The sequence below is a fragment of the Alligator sinensis genome, unplaced genomic scaffold (assembly GCF_000455745.1).
Source record: "Alligator sinensis unplaced genomic scaffold, ASM45574v1 scaffold1216_1, whole genome shotgun sequence".
Classification (NCBI taxonomy): Eukaryota; Metazoa; Chordata; order Crocodylia; family Alligatoridae; genus Alligator; species Alligator sinensis.
The window spans coordinates 1131890-1151086 of record NW_005842018.1 but is presented as its reverse complement, the minus strand read 5'-3'; positions in this window follow the sequence as shown (position 1 = coordinate 1151086).

Genomic DNA, 19197 nt, shown 5'->3' with positions numbered 1-19197 from the left:
TGCTTTCTGCTTCTGTCTTTGTACTTCCTGCCCAATTTGCTGCTTTACTGCCTGCTTCCTGCCCTCTCTGCCACTGTGTTGCCTGTCCTCTCCTTTATTTCCTGCGTGCCATGCACACAGGCTGCCTGTGCTACTTTGTGGTACCCATGCCACAGGTGGGGCACTCCTGATCTAAATCCTGTGAAAGACCAACTCCTGACTGGAGACCCTCTGGGGATTCAGCATCATTAATTTAAATTAAATTAATTAACCTAATTCTCCCAATCCAGCCATGTGAAAACAACCAAGAATTTCCATATCCACATAACACTTCAGCAATATTGAGGCCCTTATTTAATAAAGCACTTAGGTCCCAATCCCACTCCCACTGGAATGAATTGAGAAGCAGCCATTATCTCCAATGGTGCAAGATCAGAGCCTTAAGCATCTGCTTAATTCCTAGTGAAGTCAATGGGACTCAAGTAGTGTTTTTAGTTTCCACTCAGCAAGACGCTTAAAATACATGCCTAATTCGGAGCACTTCTGGAGACACTCTGGGTGTGGCGGGCTGAGGAGAAAGCATCCTGGAGGCCAAAAGAGAGGGAGTTGATTCATGACAGCTTTTTCTGTTAAAGATGTTTAACTGATGCATAGGCAAATCTGCAGAAAGATCAGCCCATTTCACCATTTTATGGAACTGAATAATTGCTTTAAGACTTGTTTTAAGTTGCTGAGTCAGTGTAACTCTCATAAGTAGATAAGTAGAATGAGAAAAATGGAAATAAAGGATGAGAAGGAAGATTGACTATCATCTCAAAGGATTTTCATATTCTATATGTGTATGTAAGATCTATAGCAAAGAAATTGAACAAGACATGCTCTATCTTGGCAATGAAAGACAGCATAGCTTTGGGCCAAATGTAACGCAGATCAACTCTGGTAAAAGATAATTGGTATCCAACAGGGAGATGATGGTCTCGGCAAAATAATTCCTTTGGTATTTTAAAAATGACTTAAGAAAATATTTTTTCCAGTAACTCCAGTTCTCAAAGAGAGTGTAGAATGATCCACTGGCCCCAGACCATGCCCCTGGGAAATACCTAACATAATGATCAAAAGGCCAGCTACCCCACATTGACCATGGCTGTGGAGAGCAATTCCTGCCCTAGATTCTTCATTACGACCCGATTATGTAAGGTGGGGAAAGGCAAACTGTATTCAACATCATTACAGAAGCCATCCTTCCTATGCTAGGAAATGGATTTATATCTGGATATTGTTCCCCTCCTGACCTGGTACTGAAATACCTTAAGCCCCAATATAAACCAGACAAAACTGATGCACAGAACCCCTTCTGTGCATCAGGAGAAGGAGGCCTTCCTCCACCAATGGTCAGGGAGAGGAGTCTCTAGTGGGTGTAGACCCATGGGCTAAGTACAGACATTAAGGGATATTAGAGGAGAGTTAAATCAGTTCAAAATGGCTGCCTGATCTCAGGTAAGTCAGGGGGGGGGGGGACTAGCAGGGGAGTTGGGAGTCCAGCAGGGTGGAGGGGATCAGGGGTCTGCTGGGGAAGACATGACCCATGAGGGGTGGAGGGTAGGTGCAACCTGTGGGTGAGGTATGGGAGAGCAGGCACAACCTGTAGGTGGGGTGGGGGGTAGATGCAACCTGCAAGGGGTGGGGGGACAGGCACAACCTTACAGGTGGAGGGGCAGGCATATCCCTAGGGGTGGGGTGCACCCCTTAGGTGGGGTGCAGGTGGCAACCCACAGTGAACCTACGCTACCATCCCTCCCATCTCTCCTCCCACCAGCCACCAGGATTTAGTGGCAGTGGCAAATGCCACTGAACAGAGCAGCTTGTGGGATGGGGGGTGAGAGGACTGGCTGGTTGGGGATGGGAGGGAGCAAGGGATGGGGGTGGCAAAAAATAGCTCAGTGCAGGGGGAAGGGGTAAAAAGAGCACCTCTGGGGCTGGGGCCAGTGGCTGGGTTTTCCCAACCCTGCAGCTATGCAGGGAAAGTGGACAAAAGTTCTCTAAATCAAATAAGTTTGATACTACATAGATCCAGTTGATCTTAAACTGGGTTCTGCAATTTTTAGACGGGTTTCTGTACATGGAATTTCTGCATGGTTACAGGTTTAGACTGATTGCTGGCCACTGAGACAGGGTCTGTAAGTACAGGGTCGGCACCAGGATGAGCTAAGTTTAAATTGGGAAGCCATTTTGAACTCAATTTAACTTCCCCCAAATGCCTATACTTAGCCATTATGTCCCCTACCTGCATTAGAGACAAAGGAAGGGAAGAAACCAGAGGGCACTGCCTTCTAGATCTCTTCATTTGGCACATGGTCCCTAGAGGGCATTTGCAGCTCCTGCCAGGAGAGTCAGGAGCCATCAGTGGGCAATTTCTTTGCCAGATAATAGAAAGCCAAGTCCTTCTCTTGCTGTACGGTTTGTAACCTGAAATGCCAAGAGAATCCTAAGTCAGGATCTCCACGCCATGAGAGTGGCTTAAAAATGACTTAATAAAAAACATTACAATCGTTCTACTCGCCTCCCAGCAGCACGGGTTCATGTTAGTAAGCTTCCCTCTGCAGCCATGAGAGCCATAAATGTATATGTTGTTCTAAAATGAGATTTCCAGGGAATTTTACAAATCAGGGGGGTGGAGCTTTAAATAAGCCTCATATTTTAGTAAAATTAAAATGTAATTTTACAAATCATGAAGATGCTTGAAGCACAGCGTGTCAAGATCAATTCTGTTCTAGCTGTCAGAGAATGGGTTAGGTGAGCTAATGGGTTGTTTCCCATCTCATTTTTAGACTTAACCACCATGTACTGACATATCAAATACCAGCTGCTTGGTTTGCATCCTATAATTTAACCCATGTATTATGTTCATGCATCTCTTTATTTAATTTAAGCATAAAAAAGAACCTGCCAAAAACATCCTTGAAGACTGTTTAAAAGTCATTCTCCCCTTTACATCCTTTTATCTGGGGAAATATAGAAATGGAATACACATCTCATCTCTCAGAGGCTTTGGCAGAGCATAAGCTACAGGTACCCTAGATCCTGGCAAAGTGACAGGAGGATGAATTTGAAGCTCATTCTAAAACCCACTGAAAGTCAATTGAAAAATCCCCATTGACTTCACTGAGCTATGGACTAAGACCTTGAAGATCTAATTTACATCTATAACCACTAGGATCCTCCTCTTTCTTCCTTTCAACTTCCTTCCTTTGGTCCCTGCTCTTCATTCCAATTAAAAGAGTTGCAGATAGCACGTGAAACGACAAGCAATGAATTGCACTGCAGGGATACATGGTCCAAGTATCCACACTTCACAGCTCATGCTCGTTTCTGTTATTAATCATAGTTTATGAGTGACTAATGATGAAAAGTACTATATGCAAATACAAAGCAGTGTTATGAATGGTCTTATCTGCTTTCTTGGTGCCATATCATCTCTGATGAGTACATTTTTATGTGGTGGTGGACCCACTCCTAGGTCCTAATTTATGTATATAGTTATTTTAAATTAAAAACAAGAACCAGAAGGAGAAATAGAATAAGAAATCCACAGTGGTTAAACTTCAAAGCTATTTCTTCCTGGCTGGCTTCTATTAAGAATATTTCATAGTTGCCAAATGCTGCTGTTTTATTTAACTTTATGCCTAGTAGCAAAACATAACCTACAAGTGTTTACACTGGAAGGGAAAAATGCAACTGTATCTCAAAGAGGAGATGATAGGAGATCAGGTCTTACGCTGCTGTTGCCCCAGGGACCCAATACCAGGAGTTATGAGTTAGATACTGGATGTGGTTTAAGCAGGGATTTTATGTTCCTTCTTCCCCAGTTGCATGTGGCAGAGATGCCTGTTTGCATGGAGTGAAAGACTTTTGTGGTTTCACAGCACAATCACTATTTTATGTAACAGCAAATCTAGTAAAATAGAGGTGAGCAATTATTTGGGCCAGAGGGCACTTAGGGAGTTTTGGTGAGCTATTGCAGGCTGGGTCAGCACACCCCTGCCCTGCCAAACCAGGTCAGCACTGCACCCCTCCTCCCCCAGCCCCCCAGCCGGCAACAGCTCACCAAAACTCCCTAAGTGGTTCTGCCCCAGGGCCCAGCCCCAGCCCTGGGGTCTCCATGGAGAAAAACCCAAGACCTGCACAGACAGGGCACACAGCCAAATGATATGGGGCTGCAGGTGGGCAGGGAGTGGCATCCAGGAGCAGGATAGGTGGGCAGGGCTGGGGCTGGAATTACAGGCCCCCGGCCCCAGCCCTGCACTACCACAGCCCTGCAATCCCACCCCAGGCCTGGCCTCACACACCCATTGTGCTCCTGGATGCTGCTCCCTGCTCATCCATGGCCCCATCCCATCTGCCTGGCTGCACCCTGCCCACACGGGTCCCTCTATGGAGACCATGCCCACTCCATCTGGTATCCCCAGTGGTGGGTGCAGGGTGGATGGGCTGGGGTGCCCGTGCAGCAGGTCCAGGTCCAGCAATAACTCTGACACTAGCAGTGACAGCCTGTGGTTGGGGTATGGGGGGGCAGGCATGACCTGCAGTTGGGGTGGTGGGCAGGTGCAACCTGCAAGGGGTGGCGGGGAAGTTACTGGAAGTTGCCACTGCTGCCAGGAAGCAGAGTCTGGTGACCGATGCCCCAACCCTGCTGCATGCCCAGGGGCAGCAGGACCGGCTGCACTCGCCACGGCCCAGGCTACCCCCCATACCTGGATGGGCAGGGCTGAGGGATGGGTTGTGGGCCCGAAAAAAATCCTTCACGGGCCAGATCTGGCCATATTTTGCCCCCCACTGTGATAAAGTGTTCTCATCATGACTAGTTTTTCTTTAAGCACTCATCCTGTGAGCCTGATCCTGAGTTTACTTAGCACCGGTCAGGATTGGGCCCAGGTTTGAGTAATGCGCTCTTTTCTTTTCAGACACAGCTGGAGGTGCAGTCTAATCCCAGTGTGGAGTGTTTGCCGGGGACCTGGGGGACGTGGGTAGGTCTTTCTCAGTTTTAGGTGTTTCAGACCCCATGTCCTACCACAGAAAGAAGGGCCCCGACCACCAGACAACAGAAGAGCCTATGTGTGGGCAACCCCTCCTGTTGAAGATGTGTCAGTCTGCAGTGATGAATGTGAGAGGTCATGGTGCCAGAAGGTAAGAGTACAAGAGGGAGCCAGAAGCTGTGGCCTGGCGATGAGGGCACTAAACTGGAAAGGGGAGTCCTGGATTCTGGTCTCTGCTGTAGGGACCGTTGAGTTTTGCTTCGGTCACTGGATTCAATGTATAAACAGCATTGGGAACAGGGAACAAGAACCCAGGACTTCCTCACCCTCTTGCTGAATGCCCTCATACTATGCCATGCCACAGGCAGGCTCCCTCTTGCACTCCTTTCTGCACAGTGGCACAAGGTTCAACAGGAGGGGTGGAGATTCCCCCATTCCCTTCTTGCTCACAGGAGGTGGTTAGAGCACTCCTCTGCAGATGAAAAAAATATGGATTTGAAGCCCTTCAAGCTAAGTAGGGCACTAAACTCAGTTCCCCAATTCCCAGACAAGTACTCTAAGCTATAAAAGATGGGCACCAGCATGGCTACTACCAACCATAGTTTTTATGGCCATAGCAGAACTAAGGGTGCTCAGTAAAGGTGAAGGAGGTGCTGGAATGAAATCAGGGAAGCTCCAGGCTCTAGCCATGCACAGAGTGGGGTCAGGAGTCCCTTTGTCAGCCCTTTGCCCCTTCCCAGTGAGGGAGACTGCTGCTGCAAGGAGAGTTATCAGGTGCTACCACCAAGAGCTCCTGACCCTATAGCCATGTCCAAGTTTAGGACTTTGAAACCTCACTCACCATATAAACCTGCAACTGTTTTGGGACCAGAGGAGGGCTAACCTGGCCCTTGATGGTGACACCTTCTTTTGAAGCATCATTCTCCTCCTGTTCAGCTGTGCTCCGCCTGCTTCCTCTCCACTTCATGCAGCCTGGCATAGCTGACACACCAAGCCCTTCCCTCCCCGCCCCACAATTCTGGTACCCATGCATAGAAACCCTCTCAGACACACATCTGCTGCCCAGAGCACAAACTCTATCAGTTCCACCTCTGTTTCATGGAAATGGCCAGGGCTGCCATACTTCTTGCTGAACATGATGCTGGCAATCTGCACTATGCAAGTTCGGAGCACCCCTAGCAGATCAGGCCACTTTGATGCAGGAACACCTTGCCTGCCTCCCTGAAAAACATGGCTACTTTTTTAACATACAACATCTTAGCCTTAAAACTAAGTCAAAAAGCAGCAAAGAAGTGGGGCAACCCATCATTAATATTAACCTTTCAGGTTCCCAAGCACGACCTGATATCTGGACCCACTCAGGCACTGCATCAGTAGAGTAGGCTTTGGACCAGAGGTGGGCAAAATACAGCCCTCAGGTCAGATCTGGCCCATGGACGGCTTTGTCTGGCCCACAGCGGATCCCACAGTCCCACCTGGCCCAAGCATCATCAAGTGGTGGAGTGTCCTGCCGCCCCCCGAGCAAATAGGGAGCTGGGGTGGCTTGACTGCCTTTCTAGGTAGCCTGCCATCATCAGCCCCAGTCCCATGGTACTGGCAAGGACCCGTGTGCACAGCGCTAACCTGCCGTGCCCCATGCCCGCTCCAGACTCACCCACCCAGGCTCAGCAGCAGCAGTGGCAGTGGCATGTGACAGAAGTTGTTGCTCTGGGAACACAGTGTGGGGGAAAAGAGGTCCCTCCCCCTCACCACTGCTGGGTCCTACCTGCTGCAGCCACCCAGAACCTGCGCTGGGTGCCCTGCTGCTGCTGCTGAGCCTAGGTGGGCAAGTCCAGAGTGGGCACAGGGTGAGGCGGATCAGCGCTGGGCATGTGGGTCACTGCTGGTACCACGGGGCTGGAGCCATGAGTGCTACCTGGACTGCCTTCCTAGAAAGGCAGTCCAGCCGTGGACCTGCCCCAGCCCCGCTGTGTGCCAGGGGGCAGCAGGATGTGCCACAGGCGGGCGGTGCTGAGCAGGCAGGGGGCAGGCTGGTGTCAGGGCCATGCCCACGGGTTCCAGTTGATCTGTTCCAGTGGGGGTGAGTCCAGAACGGGCATGGGGTGGGGCTGGGGCTGTGTGCTGCTGGTTGTGGCAGGGAGGAGCCTCAGGGTACACGGGCTCCAGGCTGTTGCAGGCCAGGGGCAGGTGCTGACCAGCTCAGGGGGGCACACGTGGGAGGTCCCATGCACACCCCACCAAACCCACAAGCCCTCCCCCACAAACCCCACAACCACACCCTCCCCTACACACAATCACACACCCCACACACACCCACACCCTACCCCCCGCGCACACACACATGCACGCATGCCTCTGGGGGGGAGCCCTGCTCACTGCTACGTGCGCACACCCCACCATACACACACTTACACCCCACAACACCCCCACATACATCCCTTCATCCTCCCCCTCCACACACCCCACAGCTTCCCACAAACCCTATACCCACCCACACATCCCCACAAAATCCCCATACCCACCCACCCACACATACCCCCCACCCCCTTCACACACACACACGCGGCCCCTCTACAAACCCCATACCTACCAACCTACACCCACAGCCCCCTAAACCCCCTTACCCACCCACTTACCTCCACTCACACCTCCTCCACCCCCCACAAACGCCATACCCCCCCCTGCAATATACAAGGGTAAGACCTCATTTTGAGCTATTATGCAATCACCTCTATATACACAGCACAAACGCACACAAATCAGGACAAAAAATGTATTTTTAAATAAAATTAAATATGTTATTGTGGTCATTTGATTTTTAGTATATACTTCATTTTTTTCTGGTTCCAAGATACCAAACCCCTTTCCCAAAAGGAGTACTTCTGGGGGCAAGGGGAGGGACTTCCAGTGGCAAAGGTCAGGGGTTATGGGGTGGGACTTCTGGTCCCAAGATGGCGACTGGGGGCATAGAATCTGTCAAGGAGCAGGGCTACCCTTGCAGCCATCGACATCTCACCAAAGCTCATTAAGTAGCCTTCCAGCCAAAATAATTGCCCACCCCTGCTCTGGACCCTAGTGTATGAATCCTGAATGGACCGGGGTGGGAAAGAGACACTCAGCCAAGTTGGTAGCACCCCAGGGCATGTTCAGAAGCAGAAGTTCAAGCATTGAGTAACGATACTGGTGAAAACGTAGGTTCCTGTAGATGAAAGACAGGAGGGTTTGTTTGGACTGAGGCACCTGAATTCTTAAATTTCATTTGAGGCATCTACCTGCATTTGTAGACCTGGTGCTCAGCTCTGAGAGCAAGACCTCAGTTTTTCCAGTGCTAAATATGTTATAAGCACTAACCACAAAAACTTAGCTCATTGTATAAATTATTATTAATGTCATAGATTTCATAGACATTAGAACTGGAAGGGACCTTGTGAGATCATCAGGCCCAGTCCCCTGTCCAAGGGGCAGGGAGTCAGCTGGGGTCAGACTACCCCAGCAAGATAAGCATCCAAATGTTTCTTAAAAGGTATCCAGAGTAGGTGATTGCACCACTTCTGTGGGGAGTCTATTCCAAACTCTGGAGACTCAGACAGTAAAAAAGTTTTTCCTTATGTCCAGTCTAAAACGGCCTTCCAGCAGTTTGTGACCACTAGACCTTGTCTTGTCTTAATGAATTAGTTATCCAGAATAGATGTGTATAAATATATAAATGAGAACTTATCAGAATTTTGACTGTTTAACCATCATCATCATCATCATGACTTGTCTATACAGCCCTGCTGTGCAAAGACAGCCAAAAACCGGAGCTCACAAATCACATGACCATTGTGTCTCTGGGTGGTTTGTTGTTCTTAAGTACATTTGTTCCAGATCCAAGCCACTGCAAATGGTAGAGGCTTGTAGTTGTGCGCAGGGGATGTAATAGTACAAAGGGCCTCTCATGTTCGGCCTCTTTGCTGCCTTATCAGAACAAACTATTATGAGGTTTCAGTTTCCTCTCTAGAGAGAACTTTATTTAAAATTCTGTTTGTACGTTTCATTTGTGACACCTCGGGGGCTTTACCACTTTGGAAGCTTAAGAATGCAAACTTCAATGAATTTGTTTAGAATAACTTCACTGCATCAAAGCTTCCCTGTAAGCCCCAAATGCAGCATGGTGTCTTTGATTATTGCTACATCCCATTCAGTCTTCGTGTCTGGTAAACTTTTCCCTTTCCACACTCATGGCTGAAATGTCCCTCTCCAGTTGCTGCATTACGAAGGATAAAATGTCAATGTTCAAACCTGCTGAACCCCTAGTTTTGTTAGAAACTGATGGTTGTGCTAATACCTTGGTGGTTCAGTGGAGCTGAATCTAGGTCTGCCAAAATCCTTCCACTATTTGCATTGCAAGGAAGGAAAATAACTCACCACTTTCATCTTGAGAGTCCAACTTGCAGCTGGAGATGCCGTCTTTCCAATACTGTGTAAATGATGTGCCTTAGTCATTACTTGCTATATAAAATCCCTAGCGAGTTTTGGAAGTATGTTAGTGATGCCTGGCCTGGTCAAAATCCAGTAATCACATTATGTCTACTCAAATGCCCCATGGCATTTCAATTAGATGCAGTGGGCCAGGCTTTCAGCTGGTATTAATCAGCATAAATCCATTGATGTAACTCTGCCAACATACACCACTTGATGATTTTGCAGTTTTCTTCACTTCCCCTTCTTAACTATTGTATGCACTAAGCTATGAACTCTTGAACAGTCACAGGATTCTAGTTATGCATGAAGTGACTCTGGGGGCGCGTCTACAGGAGGCATTAGCCTAATTTAATGCACATTATGGGCGCGCGTCTACATGTGTGCGCCCTTAATGTGCATTAAAAATGGCAAAATTAGGTGCAATTAGTTAAAGTGCATTAACACACATGTAGACATGACCCAGCACTAACTTTAGTGCTGCACTAACTTTAGTGCTGGGTCTGACCTACTGCTAGAGGCACGTGGCAGAACTTCAGGGACTTGACACTGACTTTAGTGCCAAGTCTCTGCATGTGTAGATACTGGCCAAAAATCACTTATTGCACATTAGCTTAACATGCATTAAATTTAGTTGTACTTAAATGCATGTGTAGATGCACCTTGGGTACAATGTTTCTATCTAGTAAAGTTTATAGTGTACTTTCAGACACTCTGGGATTGAAGGTAACATAAAAATATGGAATACTGGTGTAAAATAGTGACCTTAATTCTCTTTATTGCACTTTTTCATGCCACTGTAAAATAGCTCCTGCAGCTAAATCTGGTGGGGGAGGGGAGGGGGGATTGAGGCCCCCATAGGGAGAGAGGGAGGAAGGGAGCTCAGCAGGGCTGGGGCTGCTGTCCAGACAGGCGGCGCATGGGGCTTGGGGTCCAGGGCTGGAGCTCGCAGCCTCAGGGCCCCAGCGAGGAGTGGGACAGAGCTGCAGGTGGCTCATCAGAGGAGCGGGGAAGGGCTTGCTCCCCACCACAGTGCACACACTGGAGGGATATGGGGAGGATGTGCCTCCCAGATTTGTGCATGGGGCAGGGGCGGGCTGCCTGCTACAGGCTTGGGCTTCCCTCCCTGCTGCCCTCCACCAGGAGTCTCTGCAGCTCAGTGGGTGGGACCCGGTATGGCAGGGCAGAGCGGGGAGGCTGCTTGCTGCTGCAAGACCTGTGCCATCCTGGTGAGGCACCCCCTGACAGCCCAGCTGCAGTGGGGGTGGCAGCACAGAGTTGTGCCTCCTGCTGCTGCCTGGCAGGCAGGGGGTACCTCACTATGGTAGTGCAGGGCACCCAATGGTGGTAACGAGCCTCCCTGCCTGGCTTGCTCTACCCTGCAACACCAGGTCCTGCTGGGCTACAGAGGCCCTGGAGGCTGGGGAGCTCTGAGCCCGCAGTGGGCATCCTGCTCCCCTCTCGGCTCCACTCCAGCCATACAGTGCACAGGGGAGGAGCTAGGACACTCCGCCATGCCATCCAGGGCTTGGGTGCTGCTGGGGAGGTAGGGGGCTGCAGACCCGGGTCTGGTCCAGTAGCCCTAACATCTGAGGGCCCCTCTGGCAGGGCTGGGGGGACTGTAGGTAGAGAGTGAGGGGTACCAGCAGGGACTAGGGAGCTGTGGCTTGGGAGTGAGGGGCCTGGACTTGCATCCTGGTGAGCTAAGGGGGCAGGGGAAGCATTTCTTGTCCACTTCCAGGTCTGCTGCCGGCACGCTCAGGAGCCCCCCATGCTTCTTTGGGACACTTCATGTGCCCCGGCATCACAGCACTCACGAGCTGCCGGCTACCTAGAGGTATGTAGAATGATTCTGTGGGAGCGTGTACGTAGCTGTGTCTATGTCCAAATCACCGAATCTTTCCAAATCTCTCCGAATTGATTCAGAGAGATTCAAGTGTCCTCTGATTTGATTCAGATTCAGAGATTTGGCCACCGAATCAGGCCGAATGTCCGCCGAATCGAATCAGGGACTGAAGCTTCACACAGCCCCAAAAACCAGGATCCCTGGTAATCAGGCCCACATTACAGAAAACAATTCTCTGGTTTATAGCAACCATCTTATTTTTGTTCTCAAATCAACTGACAGCTAATATGTACTGTTATTCTTAGACATCATTATATAAGTAGGAAAAGCAATATACATGTGTGGATCTTTTGATCTAAATCAGTCTCTCTTACCAACAACATCTGCGTTCATTTAAAACATTCCCATTTGTGTATCATTTAGGGCTGCATTCTCAGCTACAGCAGAAGATTGAGAGTACAAAGATAACATCTATGTTACCTTGACTGTGGATCCACTTTGCAGCTATTTGGATTGCCTGGCAATTTAATGACTCTATAAGACTTTTTGTTTGATAAAGAATAAATGCTTACTAAAGTCTGTTACCAATTGCACCGAAGAGCCAATAAAGGTATGAAAGATAGAAACAGATAAGCTCACAGGTAATAAGTTAGTGCTAGTACAACATTGTGTCAACATTTTTTGACAGATAATTTGATATTTTATTTAATGACAATTTCCATGGCAAAAGACCATTCCCCTTGAAAAATTAGATTTCTCTTTAAAAAAAGTGCAAAAGGAAAAAAAAGACTTTCTTAACTTCTAACTTTTAGTAAACCCCTGTAACTTTCAGCAACAAATTTCTAGGAAAATGATGTTTTCCATTTTATATCATTTTCCATAGAAATTAAAAAAAAAAATTCTAACCAATGAATTTCATAGTCGATCAAAAGTGAATAGAATAATAATTTTGGATGCTCAAACAGGAACACTTTTAAAGAATCTAATTATCTGAATGCAGATCCCTTCTCTGAAGCCTACTGAAATGTTTTAGGCTGGACACACAATCTCAATCACTAAATATAATTTCTTATTTCTGAAAATCTTATCCACAATTAAAGAATCCTGGCCAGGAATAGCAACTACATTCCAATGGCAGAATCTTTATCACAGTTTTTCCACTGAGGCATAAATTAAAAAAACACTTACCTTCATTTCAGATCCCAGAGTAGTTTTGCCAGGCTGAAAGTTAAGAAAATGTTTTATCAATCAAAGAAATTGAGTCTGGAACATGTAACTCCACGGTACAATTTTTATAGTCAGTTTTCAGACTGTATCTTTATTTTAAGAACTAGCATATATATTTGATTTTCATTGGTTGGGGGCATAACTTAAATTGTGAGAGTGACTGATTACTCATTTTTAAATCTGCATATACTTTGCAGAAAGTCTCCTCTAAAACTTAGAACTATATCAAGAAAACCTCCCAGAAATCAGAGCGCAGAAGCCCCTGAGTGCTAGTTTACTTATTTTAGCTTATCTAGTCAGCTTTAATCTGTAGGAGCTATACATTCAAACTGGTGCTGGAGTTAGAGTCGCACAAATCCTATTAAAAAGTAACTGGATTTCTGTCTCGAAATCTCCATGAACAACTTTGAACTATTACCTCGAGGCTGTTCGGTTTTGTGTCCAGACCTAAATGTAAGATGCTAATCAAGGAACAAACCTGAAAGGCCATTTTGGGGGAAGAAACTAGTCTCGGCCTTTCTTGCTGAGTAAATAAACTTTCTTTACACATGTGAGAACAGTTTTCTATACTGTTTGGAAGAGGAGGTCACCCATGTGCTGATGACCAGTACAAAACCGATCTGTAACCCACTGGTATGGATTTGTAATATGTCCTCCTCTGTTCCTGATTCATAGAGGGCATAAGCTACAGACCCAAGATAGAGACTTGGCTTTTTAGCTACAGGCGTACTGATTTATACATTTAGCTCTGAAGGTCTCTAATCTGTCAATAAAGGCGGTGTCCATCACATATGAACCACTTAATTTCTCCAAACAAGGAGGTGGCTTACTGGACATCAAGCTTTCTCATATGCCTCAGCAGAGAGGACTGTCATGCTGTATTTCCAAAGCACTGAACAAATTAACTAGTGAAGCCTCATAACAGCCATGGAAGACAACTTCATGCAAGTCTTGGGGAAATGATATACCCCATTGTGGGTGCACAGTGAAAGGTAGGAACTGTTTTATTTAGGGTTTTGTCCTAAGACTTATATGGTAATTCTAGGGAATCTCACACACTGCCAGCAATTCCTCCAACACACTACAGCTTTGGGGCTGCCAAATGCAGGGAATTTTGTCTTGGATCTGCCTAGCCATAGGGAGCTGGCCAGAGCCCAGCCCCAGGGCTCCTGGCTGGGTGCCTCTCCTCCCCCAGGGCCATAAGCAGGTTTTTATTGTTGGTGGCTGGGAAGGGTGGTGGAGGGGCACTGTTTATTGCATGGGGAGGAACAGGGATAAGTTGTGAGGGTAATAGTGTTTTTTGTTTCATCCGCGTGTGTCCTGAGAGTCATGCTGGGCATGGGCAGTGGCTAGGGGTTGTGTGGGTAGTGGGCTGAAGCAGGGAGTGCAGAAGGAGGGGGGTGGCCAGTGCCTCCCGCAACTGGTGCCTTGGCCCCCGCTGGCAGGTGCACAGCTCTCCTGGGACCTGGGCACGGGGATGCCTGCTGGGGCCAGCAGGGCCAGCACCATGGCCAGCAGGAGTGGGCTGCTGGTCGTCACTGGCAGGGGCCAGGCTGGAGCAGTGGGATGCTGGGCATCACTGGCAGAGGCAGAAGCAGCCCTGGCAGAGGGAGGCAGGGTGGACAAGGAGGGAGCTGCTGTGTGCTGCCCCTATGCTGGGCATGCGGCTCCTGGACAGGGAAGGGGCTGGCCAGGGATCAGGGGGCGAGGGTATGTTTCTAAAATGACTGCCAAATGCTGGAAGCTGGCTCTGGCTTCAGCATGGTGCTAGTGGCTCTGTGTCTGGAAAATGGAGCTCCTCCCCGTGGCCACAGGGGCACATGGCAGGGCTGAAGTGACCTGGGATTAAAATTAATCCCAAATTCTCCCACATGTAGACACCTGGAAAAACCCACTTAATCTGTATTAGTTTAATGCGTATTAAATTTAAGTCTGCTTAAATTCATGTGTAGATGCACCCTTAAAGACCCTGTCTGCTACTGCATTGCTCTCTTCTCCACTGATGGTTAGCGTTGCGCTGCTGCAGCAGTGCAGTGTCCCTACTCCTGGTTGCTACTCCTGTTACAGACATTGCTGCAGGTGGACTGGAGAAGTTTGACTTCAGACTCAAACGTACACATCTGGGGATGAGCTGGGACTGGTGTCTGGATGGTAGGGAGGAGCTAAGGGATTTGTTGTTTGGATGGCTATTGGGTTTGAGGCTAAAGGGTCAGCCTGGGAATGAAGGGGTTTCTTGCAGTCCATAAGACCAGGCTACATCTTTCCAATGATTTAGAAGAAAGACAGCAAATAAGTCTATGGTAAAATACTAGCTGTCTGCTTTTTAAGCTATGCTACAATTTGCATATGCGTATCTTTGCACTTATAACAAATTTTGTCTCAACTGATTTGCAACTGCACATAATGCTTTTGGTCACCAAATTATGAGTCCAATTAATTTAGGCAAAAACATTGAGCTGTTTGAACAAGAGAATTAAGGTCTAAAATTGTAAGATACATAGGTCACAATACCATTTGGTACAATAGAATGGATTAACACTGAATTTGGTTGAGTATTACATTTGTGGTACTTGCTGCAGTGGTGTAGACAATTCTGGATTGGGAGGAACAAGAGGTGGGAAGAGTTACTGCCCAATATTTAGGGAATGCTTTAATAAATATAAAGAACACAGAGCTTGCATTGCAATCCCATGCGCAGGCTATAGACTAGAATGAGTGGTTACAACAGAACAACACAGAATGTGTGGTTACTCATTCTAGCATCGATACCAATTCCAGCATTGGTTTTAGCCCCGGGCTACTTGGAATTAATCTTTCTGCAACAACTGAATGTCAATGGCTTTGTCCTTGCATAAGATCATACTCTACTGCGTTCATGTAAAATCATACACAACTTGAGCCATGATTTTCTCATTATGGATCAAAGCCATGTTTTAATACGAGGCAGAGGACTGAAATGACACTCTCATAACATTGGCAGCCAGTATCACCAAAATAATTTTTTATCAACTTCTACACTTCAGAAAGCAGCTAAAGTTTGGCTTGGCTGAGTGAACTGAACTGACTGCAATGATATTTCTGTAAGCGGAGAGTTGGCTTGCAACAATGGAATGGAGTAATCATTCAATCATGGCTGAAATCTGAACCACGTATGTATTGACTTGCATGTAATGCAAATTGCAAGGTTTTGAATAATGCTGTAACCTTTTTAGTCTAATTTTAATTGAACACTATACTTTGTTAAATTAATAACTTGAAAATAAAATAGATGTACTTGGAAAATTTGTTTGAAGAACATCACTGGGCTGGGAAGCCCTCTTGGCTAAACAAGGAAATCATGGTCCTCCTAAGAAAGAAGAGTACAAACAATGGAAGCTCGGGACAGGCCCCAAGGAAGACTATACAACAATAGCCCACACTAGTAGGGAACATATTAGAAAGGCTAAGGTGGCAACTGAACTTAAATTAGCAACAAGAAGTTCTTCTTTAGGTACGTAGGAAACAGAAGAAAAACAAATGAGAGTATGGGGCCATTGCTCAGCAACTCAGGACAGCTGGTTACTGGCACTCAGGAGAAAACTGAACTCCTGAATGACTACTTTGCTTCGGTATTTCACTGGGCCCAGTGGAAAAATCATGTCAGATAGGATACAAAATGAGGAGGGCAGGAATGACTCCCTTCCTGCTATTACTGTAGAACTGGTGTGTGATCAATTAAAGAAATTAGACACATAAAAATCACCAGGACCGGGTGAACTCCATCTGAGGTGCTGAAGGAGCTGGTTGAAGTCATCATGGAGCCCCTGGTGAAACTCTTCCAAAACTCGTGGTGCTATGGAGAGGTCCCTGAGGACTGGAAGAGGGCCAGTGCTGTACCCATCTTCAAAAAGGGGAAGAGGGAGGACCCAGGTAACTATAGGCCAATTAGCCTAACTTCTATCCCAGGGAAAATCCTGGAAAAATTCATTAAGGAGTTTATGTGCGATAGGCTTGCGGAAGGTAGGATTCTAAACAACAGCCAGCATGACCTCATTGCGGGCAAGTCTTGTCTTACCAACCTCGTCTCCTTTTATGATCAGGTAACTCACCACCTGGATAAGAGAGAAGACTTCCAAAAAGCCTCTGATCTGGTATCCCACAATATTCTTGCGAGAAAATTGGAGGATTGTGGACTTAACAGTGAGACAGTTAGGTGGGTATGAAGCTGGTTGCAGGACAGGACCCAGAGAGTCCTAATGAACAGATCTGTGTCATCCTGGCGAGAAGTGGTCAGTGGTGTCCCACAGGGGTCAATGGCTTGGATGTGGGGGTAAAGAGCTCACTGGCCAAATTTGCAGATGACACCAAGTTATGGGGAAGCGTGGGCATGCTTAAAGATAGGCTACAGTTACAGGCAGATCTAGACAGGCTGGAAAGTTGGGCGAGTCAGAACCAAATGAAGTTCAACATTGAAAAATGTAAAGTGCTCCACCTGGGGATGAACAACCCCAAACACACCTACACGCTTGGTGGTGCCAAACTAACCAGCACCACAAACAAAAGGAACCTAGGGGTAATATTAGACTACAGTATGAATATGAGCTGGCTGTGTGATGCTGTAGCTAGCAGGGCAAACAATACTCTGGGCATGCGTTAATAGATGCATCTCCAGCAAAACCAAGGAAGTAATTCTTCTGCTCTACTGGGCATTGGTGAGACCACAGCTGGAGTACTGCATCCAGTTCTGGGCACCACACTTTAACAAGGACGTGGTAAAGCTTGAGAGAGTCCAGAGAAGGGACACTCGTATGATCAGAGACTTGCACGGCCAGCCACATGAGGAAAAGCTGAGGGACCTGGGATTCTTCAGCCTGAAAAAAGAAGACTGAGAGGGGACTTGGTAGCAGCATACCACTATATCAGGAGAGTACATCAAGGTGCTTGGTGAACAACTGTTCACCAGGGCACCCTTGGGGAACACCAGGTATAATGTCCACTCCTGGAAGACTGTTTCAGGTGCAACCATTGGTGATGTGTGGGGGGTGCACGTGGGTGCACATGCACCACCTGAGCTTGGCAGTGTACCCCCTGCAAAAAGCACCACCAATGCTGCTGGCGGCACCTGCAGGCGGTCGCCGGTTGCCACCCTTCCCTTTGCTGCTGACACCATTGGTGATGTCTGCGGATGGTCCCCAATCGCCACTGACACTGCCAGTGGTGTCTGTGAGTGGTCACCGAGCACCAGTCGGTGCTTGCCACCCCCTCCTTTATGTTGATACTGCAGCACCTGCCTGTGGGAGCTCCCCACTCGCTGCCACTACGCCCCCACCGCCACCGCTTGCAGGCAGTCGTTGTGCCTCCCCAGCCCCTGGGGGCACGCAGCGTTCATGGGTGCAACATTAGGAAGAACTTCTTCACAGTCAGGGTGTCCAGACTGTGAAATAAGCTCCCTCCAGAGATGGTGCAATCGCCTACCCTGGAAATCTTCAAGAGGAGACAGGACGATCGTGCCTTGCTGGGGTCACCAGAGCCCAGTTATCTTTCCTGCTTGGTGCTGGGGGCTGGACCTGATGATCTTCCACAGTCCCTTTCAGCCTTACAATCTATGAATCGCCGCAAATGTGTAAGTGCAGCCTTTGGATACCCCCCAAAAAATGGGTGTTGAAAGATCACAACATCAGATCCGAAACCAAGCTCATGGTTTATCAAGCAGTTGTGATCCCCATTTTGCTGCATGGAGCTCAGACATGGACAATGTACAAGAGACATCTAAAGTTGTTGGTACCATCAGTGCTGCCTGCTGAAGATGCTCTGAATCCAGTGGGATAACAGACATATCAGGCACTTACATGCGTGTGAGAAGCCTGCTCTGTCACACTGAAATTCAGTGTGTCGAAGCAAATTCGATTAATCGAGTCTGCTGAGGCACATAAGTTGCTGTGCCTCGGTAGCTGCATGTGTCACGCGTATCAGCAGTGCGGCGTACCTCTGTGCTGAGAAAATGGTGGTAATGCACTTTGAACTAAAACACATTCAATATGCTTTAGTTCAAAGCACACTGCCGCCATTGTCTCAGCATGGAGGTGCATTGCACCGCTGATCCATGTGCCCCTGACATGGCACTAGGCACTTTTAATTACTGCAGCTCACTAATTAAAAGTGCCTGGTGCCACATTGAGTATTTTTACACGTGTTCCCATTGACATTAGTGTCCTCCTGCAAGCAAACACTACAACTATTGAGGTGATGATCATCCAACATCAACTTTGCTGAGCTGCCATGTCATCTGAATGTCTGACTCCAGAAGCAAGTTTTATTCTCCCAGCTCAGCCAAGGTGCACAATCAAGAGGAGGGCAGATAAAGCATTTCAGGGACATCTTCAAGGCTAGCTTAGAAAAAATGCAACGTTGATGTCAACTCATGGGAGACTATCACCCAGGACTGCCCCAAATGGAGAAAGAGTTTGTTGCAGGGATCTCAGTACTTTGAAACCTCCCAACAATAGCAGATGGAAAAGCAGGAATAGCAGAAACAGTATGTCGTGGACTGTCTGTACTTAGTAATTAAAAGTGCCTCGACACAGCAGAATTCTTGGCATGATGCGAGTGCTCGGTGCAAGGGATTCCTCGTTATGGCGGGAAAAGCCTTGGTGCAGTGATCAGCTCCCGCCA